Genomic DNA, 16,094 nt, shown 5'->3' on the forward strand with positions numbered 1-16,094 from the left:
GGGGGTCAAAATAAGTTTTGTGACTGGTGGCTCCTCATCCACTCAGACATAGAAAGACTTAAACTTAGAGAGTCCAGGGGAGACACAACATCTGAATAGTCAGGGACGCCATGGGAGCATATGAGGGTGCCTGTGAAGAATTATGGGAAGGATGAGGACAAGAGGGACAAGAAGTTTAAGCTGATTGCCTAAAATGACATAGCTAGTAGGTAGTAAGGCTGGGATTCCAACCTAGAGTTATTTTAGTAAGCCCACTCTTTTTTATGTTAATTTCCACTAATTTCTCCCACTCCAGATGCCTTGTTGTTTAGTCACTCAGTCATGTTTTTGCAACCCCATGGACTGTAGCCTGACCGGCTCCTCTATCCATGGGATTTTCCAGGTAAGAATACTGGAGTGGGTTGCCATTTCCTCCTCCAGGGGATCTTCCCAACCCAGGGATCAAACCTGCATCTCCTACATTGGCAGATGGATTCTTTCCCACTCAGGCAACAGCAAGGCCCTCAAATTGGCTACTAACCTATGGAAAGGGTCAACTCTCCCTGGCCTATCAGGAGGTATCGGCCCAATGTGCTTGCTGTACCCATATTATCTCTGCTCTTTGTTCTTAATTAACTCACTCTTTTCTTCAATACTTTGTGTCTGGAAATTCTTTTCCAACCCATGTTCGGACTGCCATGACAGATAAGATATAAGTATAATAAATGGTATAGATGAGCCTTCTGGTACGTGTGAATCCAAGGCATTCCCCCTTTCCAGCAGAATACATTTGTTCTTCATAAAGAACTAGTTTGTACCTGAACTAATTTGCTCTTTGAAAACTTTGATCTACATACATACACTTGGAAATCATTTTTTAAAATTTATACTTTATCACAATAGTCTTCTTTTAAATAGCGAAGTCAACTTGAGCATTAAAATTCTTTTGACCATGTTTTACTCAGATTTCCAGGATTTGCTGATTATGTACTTAGAGGTATACTTGTATATACTTAAAACCCTGAAAGTTGAGAGTTGTTTTCTTGGGTGGGAAATTTTTAGGACTTCAAGCCTGGGAGGCAGCATCTCAAGTAGCCCTGAGAAACTGCTCTGAGGAGGCAGGGGATGGAGTCAGATTATATAGAAGTTTGCAACAAAGCAGGCAGATAGTCTGAACATTGAAGATTATTGTTAAGAAAACCAGATATCTCAGGTTTAGGAATTTAGCTCTCTCTAAGTATGGGAAGATTGGCTCACTGAACTCATTCCTTTCATATGCATCTCAGCTCTCTGGGGTCAGCATCCTTCATTTTCACATCTCCCCTACCACCTCCCATTGTTCTCCCTTTTGGGGGCCCTCACGTTTGGAGGGCTGGAATCACGGATGGCTGTGACATTCTTGTTTACAGACATGGCAGGAGACACTCCATCACACACTTGTAACGTGAACAATCTCTATCAGAGAATCAACCAGAAGCACTTTGCTGCTCTTCTTGTAGCAGAATTTACATTTTTTTTTGTTCTTTCTCTGACTGCTTCATACATACATATGAGAGACACATAGACAGCTTCATATTTTAGGAGAGTTGGCACCATTTCATTCTTTTTGCTATTTGGAAGGCACAGCCAGCCACCCCAGTACCTGGTCCAAGCAACCTTCCAGAATAATGGACTGTGACTATAAATACTTTGGGCACTTAGTTGATACAGTGCTGGTATGCTTGTTGACATGTTATGGAAGTTAGATAATTATGCCAATAGGTAATACCTTGCATGTCACTCTGTGTGTGTGTGTGTAGAGAAGCCATGAAATGAGTTTTGGTTTCTATTCTTGACCAGTTCAGTGAGTCACTGAATATCTTTTTGCTCAGTCATAAACCCTACAATACTTTCCACTAGAACCCCCTGGAACTTGGGTAAAAGCTATTGTACCGACACTTAAATTTTCAGGGCTCTCAATTTTTTATCCTCAGAAATAATCCAATTATTTAAGTTCCATACCACTTTGCTTTATTATCAAAGGGAAGAAACCCTTAAGTGGTTGTTGGTGGGACAAACATCTTTTAAAGCCAAAGTGAACTCCTTGCACTTTGACTAAGAATTGGGCCTGAAGGAAACAAGTTGAGAAATAAATATTATTATTCCACCCCCACAGCATAAATAATTTTGACATACCTTACTGAAGGGCCTTTTGCAAATCTATTGCTTTCCATAGTTTACATAAAAAGCTTCTTTTCTTATCATGACTTTAAAGAATATGAATACAAAGGAGATGGGAAGATTACTGTGTGGTGTTAATAGCCCTCCATCAGTAAGATAGGACATTCAATGACAAGAGCAGTATCACTGTGAGGCATGTGAAATTATATTAATAATGTATGAATGAATACATTCTCATTGTTAAAAAAAAAAGCCATTTGTATGCATGTAGAATAAATGAGAAACATCTACCAACTTGCTTCCTAAACAGTTGAGAGGCTAACTTTTCATCTCATTTCTATGCATTTCATATATACAAAATACTTATAGGGGCCTTCTACTGACAGCTCTCATTCAAGTATAAATGGTATCACAACACAGTGACTGTTCTATAATTCATGCTTTTATGTTGAACACTATCTGAAGAGTCATGTTTCTTAATCTTTTCCTTTATGTCTTCTGGGCTTTGCCTTTATTTTTTTTTAATTTTTAAAGATTTTGTTTTTTTCTTACATGGACCATTTTTGAATTTAAATTTGTTACAAACATTGTTTCTGTCTTACATTTTAGTTTTTCGGCCATGAGGCAAGTGGGAATTTTAGCTCCCCAACCAGGGATTGAACCAGCACTCCTTGCATTAGAAGGTGAAGTCTTAACCACTGGACTGCCAGGGAAGTTCCCTTCTATTTTAGAAGCCCTTTCCCCACTCCACTGGGTGCTTATTTTTCTATTTTTTATTTAAATATATTTAAAAAAATTTTTACAATGGTGTTAGTTTCTGCCTAAATCTTCATCCATGGTTGAACAGGACTGGGAAGACATTTAGAAAACAGCTGCCTGCTGGCCTGGAGGTGGAGTAGAAGAGCGGGACCGTCTTGGCTGAGCCATCACCTCTTTGACCTCTCACAGGCCTCCTTTGAGCTTCAGCTCCCTTTGGCCCCTCCCACTTCCTGCCCAGAGTCGTATTCTCTGTTGGCCCTCACAGTCTTTTTTATTTTCCAGGAGAGGACTGTGTTTCCCAGGTAAGTGGAAAGGACTCATGGAGGAGGGTAAAGGAGAGTATTAAGGCTGGTTTTCTTTTTAGTATGCTATGTATGATGGTAGAGGCAACTGGAATGAGAAATAATCTCCAATTTTACACCAACTCAATTCCGTGGAGTCAGGGGAAAAACTGGTTTTGGTGTTTTGGAAACTTGATCAAGAATCAACATTTTGTATGCCTATGGCTGATTCATATTGACGTATGGCAAAAACCATCACAATATTGTAATTACCTCTAATTAAAATAAATAATTTTTTTAAAAGAATCGATATTTTGATTCACTCTCAAAACCAATGATCTAAATCTGCCTTATATTCAAGACCAAAAGAATAAATAATGACAAAATCTGTCCAAAAGTTGTGGTTAAATTTTGAACATGCGGTGATCAATCATCTAATTCATATTTTAGCCAAATTATTTTCATCCCTTCTACTTTCTATTGCTTTTTCCCCCACTTTATCAATTTTTAGTCCTTCTTAGTACCTTAAGATGGACAAGTGAGAGAAAAAGAGATGGAATTCCATTCAATAAAGCTTTCTGTTTACTGCAGTCATATATTATGTGAGGGGTTAGGTTCTAAAGAGAGACCATAAGGTAAAAATCATGTAAAGTCAAAGTTATCCTTGAAAATTCCTCAAATGAACCATAAGACCTAGGAAACACCTTGTCTTGTTTTGTTTTGTCTCCAGAATTGAAGCTGATTTATGGGTTGGTTGGTTTGTTTTTGGCCACGCTTGTGGTTTGTGGGATCTTCCCTAATCTAGTGCCCAACCTGGGCCCAGGGAATCCCTGAAAGTCCAGTGGTTAGGATTCTGGGCTTGCACTACAACGGACCCGGGTTTGGTCTCTGGTTAGGAAACTAGGTTCCCACAAACTACTTGGTGCAACGAGAAAAACCCAAAACAACAACAACAGAAGCAATATGATTTGGCTAGGGAGTGAAAACAATGAGTCCTAACCACTGGGCAACGGGAATTCCTGGAAACGGATAAATGTTTCTTCACTTGAGCATTAGATAAAATAATTGACTTGTATTGGGGGATGGATTAAAAGGGAAGATAAGTACCTTCAAACACTAGACTCATATTCTGTATGGTGAAGTCAGGACCAGTGACACCATTTTCAAGGTCACATGCAAAATGAAAATGCAGAGCTCCTTGTTCAAAAATGAGTGAGAATTTCAAGTAGGCAGCAGCAGAGCTTTAAATTAAGTATGAGGCTCCTCTAAGCATAGGGTCATAAGCCACTGCATGCCCAAGAAGCTAGCCTTGGATAAGGAGCTTGGACCCGTAATGAGAAACTTGGAAACGGACATCAACTCAGGAAGTGAAGCCTCACAACTCCCATAAAGAGAAGAAGGGGTTAACATCACTGCTGGGGTTTCAACCATGCTTTTGTGCTCCCTACGCCACATCTCATTGGTGTCAGGTTGAAATTGCATTACGTTGATGCTGGGAAAGATTGAAGGCAGGAGGAGAAGGGGAAGACAGAGGATGAGATGGTTGATGACACCACCAACTCAATGGACATGAGTTTGAGTAAACTCCAGGAGTTGGTGATGGACAGGAAGGCTTGGTGTGCTGCAGCCCAAGGGGTTGCAGAGTTGCACATGACTGAGTGACTGAACTGAACTGAGATCAGCACACGATGCAATCCCACTATAAACGTTAAGCTGCTAAGAGGTTGCAAATCCACATCAAAATTACATTTTTGGATCTTCTGATTTATTCACGGATTCACTGTAACTTAAAACTCAGATTTAAGATGTGTCAAAAGAAGTCTTTAAATTTTTTTGGCGAGTAAAAATGTCGATCTGCCTTGAGTAATCCGCCAAAGGTGGATCAAATTTAATCTATTGTGTAATTTACAGGGAAAGCAAATTGCATTACCATGAGCTCTCGAAGTGCTTCAAAAAAGAAGTTAAAAAAATTAAGTGTGACAATATGTCTTCTTCACATAAACAGTTAATTATTTTACTTAGTAAAGAGATTGCCTTTTCAGAGTTTTTTTTTTTTTTTTTTCGTTAGGTCATGAACTAATCTGTGCAAAGAGGATTTTATTTTATGACTGCCTGGGCTCTTTGGGTAAGAATATGATACAAGGCTCTCTCTGATATTTTAAGGAAGCTGCCTAATATTTTACAGGACTATATTGCTTCATAGTGCTTTTATATACAAGCCAGTCTAAGGGCAATTGGTCAGGAGGTTTCCTGACCAAGAGGTTAACTGACCAAGAGGTTTCCAGATAGCAAGTTATTTAATGTTGATGTAATAGAAGATTATTTTTCCAGGAGATTTTTCTCTCTGACATGGGTCTCTGATGTTACCCTACCTTTTATGCCTCAAAGTTCTCACCCCAGCAGATGCTGAAACTTGACTCATCTGTTTTGACAAAAATTGCTTCCTTGTGGCTTTGAGAATCACACATTTGAGCTTTAAAATATGTGCCATGCCCAGGATCAGGCAGCTGGTGACCCAGGTAGATTGGACAACTCTCCTGACTCATGCTTACCTGCTTCACGTTATGTAATATGACAAAACAATACTTAACAAGCTCCTGCAAAGCTAACAAAGAAAGCAAAGCTGCCATGTGTCATTGTCACAGTGTCCAGAAGTTTGGGGGATATTTTTAGTTAATCTTTCTATTGTGGAGTCTCTAGGGTGGTGATAGCAGTTGTGTGGTGGTGGTTATTTGGCAAGAATTGAAATTAGAGGCTTCTGTCAACCTGACTTCTGATTCCAACAAATGGCATAAGCTAGGTTCATAGGAAAGAACCTGGGTGGCAATAGCATTTTCTCTTTAATCTCTTGATTTGTACCGAGTTGTGTATTTTAGGAGAAGGGAGGAAAGAGTGGCATTAGGAGACACAAATACAAATTTATTCAGATCACCAGCTAAGGTTGTTCAGAGTGGCAAATAGTTTCAGCAACTAGCACTGATTGAGTGCTTATTGTGTACAACCCTAAGCACTTTACATGCTTTATCTCATTCCATCTTCACAATAGCCCAGTTAGATGGTTATATTTTCTCACTGACCAAGATCTCATAGTAGCAAATGTCAGAGGGAGCGTTTGAACTCAAGATAGGGCCATTTTTAACACTGAATGATTCCATCTAGGTTAACTGACTTTCCATCCTCCTTTAAAATGTTGCCTTTTTTTTTTTTCTCCTACTAATAGAACCAATTTTCCCTCCACCAAGTGAAGTGAAGTGAAGTCGCTCAGTTGTGTCCGACTCTTTGTGACCCCATGGACTATAGCCTACCAGGCTTCTCCATCCATGGGATTTTCCAGGCAAGAATACTGGAGTGGGTTGCTATTTCCTTCTCCAGGGGATCTTCCCGACCCAGGAATCGAACCCGGGTTTCCTGCATTGCAGGCAGACACTTTACCCTCTGAGCCACCAGGGAAGCCCTCCCTCCACCAAACCGGACATGATTTCAGCACTAAATGGAAGTATTTGAGCCTATACAAAAGTCATTTACATTCTTGCATGTAACTCTCTCTCAAATAACCCCCAATTTACACCTGGCAGAAGATGCAGTTTTCCTGTGTGCAGTTGGGGGAAGGGTGTTTCTGTAGACTTCGAAGCACACCCACAACAGAGCAGAACTGTAGGCCTGACCGCACAGAGCTCCTCTGGGACTGCTTATTTACATTAACCACTGTCGAAACTTCTGAAACTTCTCTCGGAGATAGGTGTTGCCAAGAACCCTAGGGGAAGTTAGATGCTTTATCTTTTGCGCGCATACGAAGTTTACGTCTTCTGAGAGCCTGGGTGGGTGTGACTCCCAGGAGCTAATCGTCCTGTCCCAGTCATATGCAAATCTGGACTCCTGTTTCTGTGGAGGTGCAGACACAAACATAGGTGACAATTTGGTTGCTGACGTGCGTGGGAATGCACTTGCCCAGTAGTGGGTTAGATTGTCTCTGTGTAGACCGTGTGATAGTGGGAACTTAATTTGGATCGCCTGGTCTAGATGAGGGGTGTTTGGGTCGTAAAAGTTCCACCTGCGGCAGCTTGCTGCATTGCTCACGATGGTGTGCGGCCCTGTAGACCAGTGGGGTCAATCCAGGGCTTCACGGGACTGTCCTCGGGCGGCTCCGCCCCGCCCCCAGAATCCCGGCTCCGCTCTGTCCCCCAGCGCCCCGACTGGCCCCGCCCCCAGAGCCCCAACAGGCCCCGCCTCCAATACCGGGCGCTGGGGAGGCACGGCTGTCCCAGTTCCGTAAACACTCCTCTCCCCGCCCCTAGCAGTACCCGGACTGCACCACTCTCAGCCCACGGGGGGGGACCGTTCCCTCTGGCATCCAAAATACCCCCAATCCGAGCTCTCCAGGGTCTCTTTCATTCGAGGTTGAGGCAGATGTTTTCTATGAGGTCAGGTCTGTCAGAACTCTGACATCAAAGCTGAAGTGCCCTAGAATTACCCCTCTCCTTGATGCGGTCTTCCCCCCGCTCTCCGCTTACGTGGTGGCCACTCCGTGGCTGCCTCTCTAGAGTCCCTCCCGGCCCTTTAAATACCGCGTGGGGCGGGGGGGGCCGGGGAGGCTGAGGGTTGTTGGACTCGTGAGTTTCCAAGGTGTTTGTGCGGTCCTGGGCGAGGGAACACTCAAAGACCCCTGACGAGGAGTCCCTCAGTCGTCGTTCTCCTCAGCCTGTGTTCGTGCCGGACTCGGTGCGTACCATCCCCGGGGAAGAGGTCGCGGGCTCTGAGGTGACGGGCCAGATTGGCAGAGGGGGACGCGTCCCCCCAGTAGCCGCCCGACAGCCTCCCCCACTTCACCTCGGAGCTGCGTCCTGGGACCCGCGGCCAGGGGCGGTAGAGCCCGGCTTCTCGCTTCCCCAACCCCCTCCCCCTATCCCTTGTTTGACCTCGAACCGCCGTCCCACGTGGGAGCGGGGCGCGGGGACCGAGTGGCCGCGGCGGGTGTTGGGGTGGCCGCGGGCTTCGGGCCCTGGAGGGGCCGGGGTCGGGGTCGTGGCCGCTTGCCCTCTGTTTACCTCCCGCTGGACCCATGCCAGCGACCGCGCCACGAGCGGCGTCCCACCATCCGGGCTCCGGGAGGGGGCACCTTGTAGCCTGCGACCGCTGGCCGGGCTGGGGTGGGTGAACCGAGCCGCGGTCAGGGCTGGGAGGGGCTCCGATCGTGTGTTTGGGGTTTGTTGCCGGGGTTTCCTCGGTACTCGCCTCGGCCTCCGCTGTCCCCTCCCCCAAGGGTTTGTTTTGACAGGAAACGTGCTGCTGAAGGGGAGGGGCGCCCAGGGGACGTGGGCGAGGGGTGTGTAGATTGCGTTCCCGCGACGGTATCCTCAGTTACCGGGAGGAGGCGGGACATGTGGGTCAACCCCAGGTTCGAACCCCTGAGGCCCTCCGGGGTGGCTTGTGCTTCCCAAGGCTGCTACTTTGGATGGTGCCACTCCAGGTCACAGCGATGATTTGGGGTGGCACGTGGACGAACATGGTTAAGTGTTTTCATTAGTGTTAAGGAAAACTGTTCCGTTAAACCGAGCGATTTCACAGTGATACAAAGTTTCCTTTCAAAACAAATCTATTTAAATCCAAAAATCTTGTCCAGATAAAGAGAAGTGTTTGCTAGAGCACAGGTGAGGATGGAGATGAGGAAACAGTCGTGAAGAAAGGTCGTCAGGTGACTAAGTCTTGGGAAACATCTTCAATGGTTATCCTGTTATTGTCCCCAGTGGGCCCCTTGGCTCCCAAGATCCCCGTGGTCCCATGGTCTCCAGCCCAGTCAAAAACCTTGCTCTGTCCAACCTGTCAAATTTAATGAGGTTATGACAGTGGTTCCCACTTTAGGGATGCCCAGCCTGCCTTTTCGTCCTGCCTCGGGGGATTTCATCTATCATCCTGGCAGCCCCTGGAGTTTGCCTGACTTAAAGTAACCCAGGGCTGAAGATACCCATTCGTGTATGAAGCAGCTTCAGTGCCCTTTTGTGGAGGGTTGAGGGCCTAGAGGAGGAAACAGGTACTAAAACAGGTCAGCCAGAGGTGGGAGAAGTGTTTTCAAGTGTGCACAGTCCCTAGAAATCCTTTCCCTGATGCTGTAATGTTATGGGTGGCATGAACATCTGCTTTTTAAGACAATGACTGGCTTTGTTGGCCTTTATCTAGCTCTTTGTTGGCTCTAATTTGATGAAGACCAGTATTCTGTAGCTGAATGGAGCAGGCACCTACCTCTCTGTTCTGTTTTTTGCTTTGCTGCGTGTGGATAGCTCTTTAGCACTGCTAGTGTTTAGTAGTGGTTCTAAAGCAGCACTTTGCAGAAAATGAAGATTTCCCATATCATCTGCAGGGTTTTCTTCAAAGTCCAACCTGACTCCTGTGAGTCCCTACCCTTTACTATAGATATATGAATGCTTGTCCTTGCACCCAACCTTGATAAGGTCTTGAAGGGTGATACCTGCTAGATGTTTCTTGAAATTTTCTTTTTCATGACTTAACCTTAATTGGCTGGGTTCCCATTCCTCAGGGCCCTGCTGGATAATCTGACTAATTCACTTCAAAATGCTTCTGACTCATGCTAGCTGTAAGCAATTAACCCTTTTGATAATATTTGGGTTTTACAGAGGGATTTTGCAGTACATAAAGAAAGACTCCCTGATGGAGGATTTTCAGTCACTCTGGTGTGGTGGGTGAGAATGATTTTGGTCAATGAACTCTTTCAGTGATGCCCTTTGTGGTATGGCACTGGAGCAGAAACCCTGGGGGGAAGGTCAGCTTGTTATCACATGTGCAAGGGTCCATGTGGTAATGGATAGATCAGTTCAGCAGCGTGGGAGTGGAAAGAATGATCAGTTCTCCACATTTTCTATAGGCATCCTAGAGTGGTAAAGAGCACAGGCTTTAGGGATCCACTGCCTGGATTAGAGCTGTGCCTCTGCCACTGCTGTGAACCCTAGAGCAAATTATTTAACCTCTCTGAGCCTCAGGTTCTTCCCTCTAAAAAGAGAGCAATGATGATTCCTTTGCTAACAAGGTTATAATGAAGATTCAAGAAGATAAAACATTTTAAGCTCTTGTTATAGGGGCTGAATCATAGTAAGTACTCAATAACTGTTACCTCCATTGTTACTTTTTGCTACCAGTTTAGCATTAGGAGGGTGGAAAGTTACAATGTGAAAGTTTCCTTAAGCTCTGGGACTGTGAGTCTTTGCTAATTTGAATTATTGCTGCCTTGGAAATGTGTTGAAATAGGCACTGGAAACTGGAGGAAGAAGACATAGCTTCTTCCTGAAAGGAGTTTAAAATTTAGTGGGGAGACAGATTTGCAGACAATTATCTTTCAGTGACCGCATAATGGGAATATAAACAATGTGACTGGGGCAGAGGAGAAAGGTAACCCAAGTTGTCTTGTGAACAGTGTGACTTAATTTGTTTATCAGTGATGTTCACTGAGCTCTTGCTCTATCCCAGGCAGCATTCTGAGCTCTAAGACGACTAATAAATGCAATGAGTAGGGAACTCAAGGAAGGTCTCTTTGAAGTTGTAACATTTGCTTTCAAGTCTGAATGACAATAAGGCTCCAACCGTGCAGTGATCAGGGAAAAGAACATCCCACTGGAAGGGAATAGCAGGTGCAAGTGCTCCAAAGAAGGAAGTTTGGCATGTCAGAGTAACCCAAAGAAAGCCATTATGTTCAGAATATGAAGAACTAGGGGGAGAACGGTAACAGAATAAAGGGTTACTGCTGCTGCTGCTAAGTCGCTTCAGTCGTGTCCGACTCTGTGCGACCCCATAGACGGAAGCCCACCAGGCTCCCCCGTCCCTGGGATTCTCCAGGCAAGAACACTGGAGTGGGTTGCCATTTCCTTCTCCAATGCATGAAAGTGAAAAGTGAAAGTAAAGTCGCCCAGTCGTGTCCAACTCTTCGCGACCCCATGGACTGCAGCCTACCAGGCTCCTCTGTCCATGGGATTTTCCAGGCAAGAGTACTGGAGTGGGGTGCCATTGCCTTCTCCGAGAATAAAGGGTACAAAGGCCAAATTACAGAAGGATTATAAACCACTGCCAAGAGACCTTGTAGGAAAAGGGGACCCACCTGGGGAAGAACACTTAAAAGGGATTTCTTTTGCCTTTTCTGAAGGGTTCTGGACAATTTCTTGTTTTATTCATTAGGCACTGTTCAAGGAGGACATTGGGAAAGCTTGACTGTCTAGAAGAGATTTTGTAATAGAGTGCTATCTAAGCTAACATAAACAGTGGGAACAATCAAGATCATAAAACTACAGGAGACTGGACTGTTCTGAATTAGACTTGAACTTTTGGTACAGTACTTCTTCTTCTAACCTTTTACTTTGCAGTAATTTCAAACTTACAGAAAAAGTTGCAAGAACAGTACAAAGAACTCCCTATTATCTACCTTTTACTCATATTCACCTATTAGCATTTCGTTCCATAGGCTTCATTGTTTTCTCTTTTTCTCTCATTTGAATCATTGGAGAGAAAGTTGCATATATCATAGGCCTTTATTCCTCAATGGAATAAAGGACACTTTTTCCTTGTCCTGTGCAATGGAATAAGCACACTTATCAACTTCAGTAAATTTGACTGTATAATACAGACAGTAGATTTAAGTACTGTAACCGTGTTGTCAACTGATGCAATAATGTTTGTTAGAGCATTTTTAAATTTGGTACAGGATACAATCTGGGATCATCTACTGTACTCAGTTGTCAAATCCCCTTTCATTATCCTCAAACTTTCTTTGTTTTTTTTTTTTTATGACACTGACATGTTTTAAAAATTTATAATTTCTAATAAGAATAAAATAATATTTCATATCTGTCAAGCACTTAGTAGGAGTTTAAATACATAAACTATTTCAATTACAACAGTTCTATAAAGTAGATAATACTGCTGTCCCCAATTCATCTAAGGGTAAGTTCCCTGTCTCCAGTCTATAAGTATCATGAGTTGAGATAAAGAATCCAGTCCTCCTGGCTCCAGAACCAATGTCCTTACTGCCTTGGAGACATGTGCATGGTGACTGGTGCATCTTTGCAGTTCTGAACCAGTGCCAGATCATTTGCAGGTAGATTTTGCTGCAGAAAGAAAATAAGAAAGTAAGGTCAGTTACTGGACGCAGCCTAAGGATCACTGGCAAATTAAAAACTGATTTCCCCCTTATATGTGGTGAAATGCAGGATGAGCCCCTTCAGGTCTCTGTAACTTGTTCCTTCTTCTCTAAAATGCCAGTGGTCATATAGCTATTCATTCCACAATAAATATTTAAGTGCCTCCTGCCTCCCTGTCATTGACCTTTATTATTACAAAATGTGAAACAGTACAATGAAAAATGTGATTATTCTCTTTGAATAGTGATACACCATAGTGCTTGAGGCTTTGTTTTGGTGTTACCTCCACTCTTCACATTGACTTTACCTTTGGCCATTGAGTAAATCCTACCATGTGGGATGAGATGTGGTGTTCCCAGAAAGTTGTCTAGTTTGTTTGTGAGTTGCACTGGTGAAGGTTAAGTAGATCTAGTTTGTTGGTATTAGAAGCATTACATTTCTTAAAGAAACAACCTGCTTTTGTTGCCACTATTCTAAGAGAGAATCCAAAATAGCTTTAAAGGCAGTCTAATTACCCTTAATGCTTTTGAGTCAATTAGCTTTGTCCCCAGATGACCTATGTGGACACCTGAGACCAAGAAAGGTAAGAGCAAGTATGAAGGAACTTGCAGAAGACTGTTTATACCATGATGCACCATTTGCTTTTGATATTTGTATTTCAAACAAATGCAAGAGTTCTGTCCTCGGTCAACTCCCAGTCTTTGTTATCTGTAGGGGAACATGCTTTTATCACCACAGAATGAAACTATTCTTCCCTCCAGAGGTTCTAATGCCTAAAATGATGAAAACAACAACTACCAAAGCAAATAACACTAACAACAGCAAACATCTGTATCCTGTTTACTCTGTATCAGACATTGTTCCAATATATACTGCCTGAATGAAATCTCTCACCAACCCTATGAATTAGGTATTATTAATTTCAGAATGCAGGCCATTTCTTTTGGCCTCAAAGAAAAGTTTCTGCTCAGATCCATGAAAACCCAGCTGTCATGTAGAGGCTTCTACCAATTAAACAGGATTTCTGAACATTTTGATGCTTTTACATTTTTTTTACATCCCCTATGCCAGAAACTCTACTTCCAGTGAATTGTTGAAAGAAAGCAAGCTGTGTATGTGCTATGCTCAATCACTTCAGTTGTGTCCAACTTTTTGCCACCCCATGGACTGTAGCCCACCAGGCTCCACTGTTCATGGGATTTTCCAGGCAAGAATACTGGAGTGGGTTGCCATTTCCTCCTCTAGGATATCTTCCCAACCCATGAATTGAATGCTCAGTTCCTGCACCTCCTGCATTGCAGGCAGATTCTTTATCCACTGAGCCAGCTGGGGAGCCTGGAAGAAACCATAGTTGCATGTTATTGAGCATGTCTGCCATGAAACATTTGATTTCTCAGAACTTCTAGTGATGTGATGCTTCACAGAACTCTGGGTTTATATAGCATTTTAGCAGTTCCTCATAAAAGGCACCTGATATCTAGCCCAACCCCCTCAGAAAAATGAGGTGAAGAGAGCAGATGCATTGTGGGTGAAGTCATGCACCAAATCAACAGCAGAGTCAGGCCTCACACCCGGGACTTCTACCTCCCAACCTTTTCATTTTTTCCCAAATCTTTGTACTTACCTGCCTCGTTAAACACAATTAAGAAACCTTTGAGGTGTGCCATTCAGCTGGAGTATAAAAATGAAATGGACAGTTTTAGCTATTAACCTAGCTCATAAATTCCAATGGATGAAAAGCTTTTATTCACTTTTACTTAGAAAAATAGCCAAAGTGAAGAGAAATGATCTCAGAGCATCATGGCACAGTTGTCACTGTTGAATGAATGAAAGAAAATAATGAAGTGGAAGCAGAGCTTAAGGTATTCTAGTTTAAGAGTATGACAGGACCAGGGAATATTGAGTCCTAAGCCTCAGAAGGCAGGTAGAGGTGGTAGGTTCTTTGCTCCAGGCCTTAACCTGTGACAGCAACAGGTCTGTAAATGTGGAATATCAGTTTGCGAATGTTTGGTTGCAATTGTACCAGATGGGATTCGGGATTCCGATTCAGCTGACACCGAATGAATGCTTGTCATACACTTGACACTGGTGGACAAGACACAGTTTCTGCCTTAGTAAGGGGAGTCAGAAGTAGCCAGGGGAGGAAAATAACTATGAGAGTCTAAGTACTATTGGGCAGATACCAGAGATGTGCTTCAGGTAGACAGAGAAGAGTGCCCTTAGCTCTGGCCAGGCGTAGAGGGAGGGCTTCCTGGTTTCCTTTCCTTGAAAACCAGCATTTTCGAGAAATGCCATCCATGAGAAGTAAAACGTTGGCAAAGAGAGGAAGCCAGAGGGAAGGGCAAGCACTCCATTTTGGGACTTGGGGTTTGGTGGAATTGAAAGGATTAGAGTGGACCGTTTTCTTCTTCCTCTAGCGCCAGCCACACCCACACCCCCTTCTATCAGATGGGAGTTAAAGCGCAAGGCTAGTTTGCCTGGGGTAAAGGAGGTAAGCCCACCACTGAGAATGCCAGGGGTCAGACCTTTTGTAGCCTGTGTCCAAGGTGTTTGGTTTGGGGACTCTGGGAGTAGTGTCTCTGTGGGGAAGCTTTCTGGCAGCTCCAGCACCACTCCACTCCCTCCCCTTCAGTCTGCAGAGGCAGCCTCTGAGTTGGTGATTTTCTGTTTGCGAAAGTGGAGGGGGCTGAGCAAGGGTGCATTTCTATAAGTGGCACGACTATAGAGATTGCTTGGGTGAGGCCAGGGGCAAGTGCCCTTGACTTCTGACCTTCAGTAAGTCCCTCTTAGGCCCATCCATTTCTCTGTCATCACCCAGAGGATAAAAAAAAAATAGCCCTGTTTCTCTCAGCAAAGGCTCAATCCCTCCACTTGGACAGCTTGCCTGTCCTTTCTGTTGCTTCCTCAGCAGTGCCTTGGTGTCCCCTTCCTTGTCCTCCAGCATCTGACACATAGCTTTAGGTAACTGGACTTTAGAGCCACGAGAGGATGGCCTTGCATATTTTGTTCACTGTTACTTTTCCCTGGGCTTGGTGCACAGTAGGTGCTTAATACATTTGAAAGGGACCATTCGATAAAGGACAGAAATGGTATGGACCTAACAGAAGCAGAAGATATTAAGAAGAGGTGGCAAGAATACACAGAAGAACTGTACAAAAAAGATCTTCACGACCCAGATAATCACGATGGTGTGATCACTCACCTAGAGCCAGGCATCCTGGAATGTGAAATCAAGTGGGCCTTAGAAAGCATCACTACAAACAAAGCTAGTGGAGGTGATGGAATTCCAGTTGAGCTATTTCAAATCCTGAAAGATGATGCTGTGAAAGTGCTGCACTCAATATGCCAGCAAATTTGGAAAACTCAGCAGTGGCTCCAGGACTGGAAAAGGTCAGTTTTCATCTCAATCCCAAAGAAAGGCAATGCCAAAGAATGCTCAAACTACCACACAATTGCACTCATCTCACATGCCAGTAAAGTAATGCTCAAAATGCTCCAAGCCAGGCTTCAACAATACGTGAACCATGAACTTCCTGATGTTCAAGCTGGTTTTAGAAAAGGCAGAGGAACCAGAGATCAAACTGCCAACATCCACTGGATCATGGAAAAAGCAAGAGAGTTCCAGAAAAACATCTATTTCTGCTTTATTGACTATGCCAAAGGCTTTGACTGTGTGGATCACAATCAACTGTGGAAAATTCTGAAAGAGATGGGAATACCAGACCACCTGACCTGCCTCTTGAGAAACCTGTATGCAGGTCAGGAAGCAACAGTTAGA

The 16,094-nt window shown here is 43.8% G+C and overlaps 1 protein-coding gene across 1 annotated transcript in view; it reads left to right on the top strand.

Annotated features, from left to right (window-relative positions):
* Positions 1 to 7,773: 7,773 nt before the first annotated feature.
* TCP11L2 (t-complex 11 like 2) overlaps positions 7,774 to 16,094 on the top strand; it is a 41,651-nt gene continuing 33,330 nt past the window's right edge. The window contains exon 1 of the mRNA XM_068971122.1: positions 7,774 to 7,898. The gene's annotated coding sequence lies outside the window, so the exon portion shown is untranslated. The remainder of the gene's footprint in view (positions 7,899 to 16,094) is intronic.

Source organism: Capricornis sumatraensis, chromosome 4, assembly GCF_032405125.1.
Source record: "Capricornis sumatraensis isolate serow.1 chromosome 4, serow.2, whole genome shotgun sequence".
In the NCBI taxonomy this organism is placed as follows: Eukaryota; Metazoa; Chordata; class Mammalia; order Artiodactyla; family Bovidae; genus Capricornis; species Capricornis sumatraensis.